The sequence below is a fragment of the Bos indicus x Bos taurus genome, chromosome 11 (assembly GCF_003369695.1).
Source record: "Bos indicus x Bos taurus breed Angus x Brahman F1 hybrid chromosome 11, Bos_hybrid_MaternalHap_v2.0, whole genome shotgun sequence".
Lineage (NCBI taxonomy): Eukaryota > Metazoa > Chordata > Mammalia > Artiodactyla > Bovidae > Bos > Bos indicus x Bos taurus.
The window spans coordinates 15,301,415-15,304,802 of record NC_040086.1 but is presented as its reverse complement, the minus strand read 5'-3'; positions in this window follow the sequence as shown (position 1 = coordinate 15,304,802).

Here is a 3,388-nt window from a genome sequence, read left to right as displayed (position 1 = left end):
GGTAGTCCTCAGAGGCCCAGACTCGGTTGGGCCTGCGTTTGGTGCCCTTCCCAGGTCCGAGCAGCTCAGGTGATGAGGTGTTTGGCGAGCGCGATTGCTGCGACTTATCGCCTCCCCGCCGCTCCGTTATCTAGGTGTACAACCGGTGCACCTTCTCAGGCAGATGTTGACCGTCCAGACCCCCAAGAACTTTTAGTTAGCAAAGAAGCCTGCTTACAGTTTTATAGATAATGTCTCTCTGGGGCCAAGATTGCCCCCTTCTGGCTCTGGCTGCCTGTCACCGGAGGGGGATAGTCTGCAGCCGGCTATCTCTGTTCAGTCCTTTGTTCTGTGCACGGGCCTGGCGGTGTCTTAGGTTAGGGCTGGCTTTTTGCGTGGTAGATATCCCACAGTCTGGTTTGCTAGCCCAAATTATTTCGCTCAGATAGCGCTCAGGGTATTCAGGCCAGTTCCTTACTCTATGCGATGCAGCCCGTGCTGTGCCTCCCTGCCCAGCCCCCGCTTGCTAGTGGCGTGTGCAGGTGTCTGCGCTGCTTCTCCGCTGGGGGAGTTACTGTAGGGCTCGCAATCTGCGGGTTTTAATTGTTTATTTATTTTTCTTCCCTGTTACGTTGCCCTCTGTGCTTCCAAGGCTCGGCACAGATTCGGCAGTGAGAAGGTTTCCTGGTGTTAGGAAACTTCTCTCTTTTTAAGACTCCATCCCTCCCTCTTGTCTCTTTTTTTGTCTTTTATATTTTTTCCTACCTCCTTTCGAAGACTTGGGTTGCTTTTCTGGGTGCCTGATGTCCTCTGCCAGTATTCAGAAGTTGTTTTGTGGAATTTACTCGGCGTTTAAATATTCTTTTGATCAATTTGTGGGGGAGAAAGTGTTCTCCCCGTCCTACTCCTCCGCCATCTTAGCTCCTCCCCTCTAGAACAAATCATTTTAATAATTCCATGGAAGCATAAAATACCCCATATAGCCAAAATAATTGAGAAAGAAGAACAGAGCTGGAGGAATCACTCTCCCTGACTTCAGACTATATTACAAAGCTATAGTCATCAAAACAATATAATACTGGCACACAAAAAAAGGACACATATACAAAAATAAATTCACAATGGATTTAAGACCTAAATGGAAGACTGAATATTATAAAAGTACTAGAGGAATACATATGCAAAACACTCTTTGACAAACTGCAGCAATATTTTTTAAAATCCATCTCCTACACCAAAGGAAACAAAAGCAAAAACAAACAAACGGGACCTAATTAACCTTAAAAGTGGTTGCAAAGGAAAAAAAAAACCTACTGAATGGGAGAAGATATTTGCAAATAATATAACCCATAAAGGGTTAATATCCAACGGTAAAGCGTCTGTCTACAATGTTAGAGACCTGGGTTCGATCCCTGGGTTGGGAAGATTCCCTGGAGAAGGAAATGGCAACCCACTCCAGTACTTCTTGCCTTGAAAATCCCATGGACGGAGAAGCATGGTGCAGGCTACTATCCATGGGGTCGCAAAGAGTCGGGCACGACTGAGTGACTTCACTTCACTTCATCAAACATATATAAACAGTTTATACATTAAAAAATTTTTTTAAATAGGCAGATCTATATAGACATTTTTCCAAAGAGGACATGCAGATGGCCAGTAGCTCTTCAGATGTTGAGCACATGAAAAATGCTCAGCATTGCTAATCATCAGGGAAATGCAAATCAAAACAAGATATCAACTTACACCTGTCAGAATGGCTATCATTGGAAAGACCACAAATAACAAATGCTGGCAAGAATGTGAAGAGGGGACCCTTGCACATTGTTGGAGGAAATGTAAATTGGTGCAGCCATTGTAGAAAATAGTATGGAAGTTCCTCAAAAAACTGAAAATAGAGCTACCATATGACCCAGGAATTCCACTCCTGGGTACATACTTGAAAAAAACAAAAACAAAAACCACCAATTCAAAAAGACACATTTCCCCCACCACCATCATGTTCATCAGATCAGTTCAGTCGCTCAGTCGTGTCCGACTCTTTGCGGCCCCATGAATCACAGCACGCCAGTCCTCCCTGTCCATCACTAACTCCCGGAGTTCACTCAGACTCAAGTCCATCGAGTCAGTGATGCCATCCAGCCATCTTATCCTCTGTCATCCCCTTCTCCTGCCCCCAATAGCAGCATTATTTACAATAGCCAAGGAATGAAACAACCTATGTGTTCATCAGCAGATAAATTGATAAAGAAGAATGGTATATGTATACAATGGGATACTACTCAGCCATAAAAAAGAATGAAATCTTGCCATATGTAGGAACATGAATGGATTTGGAGGGTATTATACTAAGTGAAATAAGTTAGAGAAAAACAAATATTGCATAATATCCACTCATATGTAGAATCTAAAAAATAAAACAAATTAGTGAATAAGACAAAGAAGAAGCAGACTCACAGATACAGAGAACAAACTAGTGGTTACCAGTAGGGAGAATGAAGTGGAGAGGGGCAATATACAGGTAGGGGGAACAAAGGGTTATTATGGGATTATATGAAATCATGTGTTTGAAACATCTGAAAACTCTAAAGTACCTTAGAATTTAAATAATCTGTCATTCAACAAAAAATCTTATTAATAAAAAAATTTTAAGTGTCCTCCCAAATCAGCATGAAGGAATATCTGTCAATATCAAAAGACAAAACAAATTTTATTTAACCGTTTCTTAGCTTGATTTATAACTTTTAAATAATTTAGATAAATGGTATGTGGACCTCCATTTATACTTTGGCTTGAAGCTTCACCATGTCAAAGGCAGGCCTACTTCCATGTACTTAATTATAAAGCTTAATTATATTTTTTAAAAAGCCTATCTCTTCCTCTCTCTCAGATGTATATGTGCATAGTCATATAGGAAATAGTCTAGAAGAATATGCAGGAAAATGTTAATATGGTTATCTCCTACAGGGGTGGGATTTGGGGTGATTTAATATTTTTCTTCTAGTTTATTTGTCTTTGTTAATTTTTGGACAGGGAACATGGAAGGAACATGTGTATAACTTATTAAAGGGGAGAGGAGAACATCAGGTGTGCCTACTCCCACCCTGCCACCAAACATAACCTGTTTCCACTGGTTAGGAAGCCAGTTGGGGGAACCACTGAGCATGTGAAGTACGTTCCAGTTCTGCTGCTGATACATTTTTTGTGTGTGTGAAAAAGAACCGTGGGGGCATAAACAGGTTTTCTGGCCAGATGGTTGTAAAAATACCAAGACAGTTTTGATCAACCCTGGCACCAGACATCATATAGACCCAACTGACTTCAGTAAGTAGTGATGAAGGGCGCACAGAAGACTGAAAAACATTCTGCAGCGTTATTTCTCAAGCTCCAGGTCATGACCCCAAAGGATTAT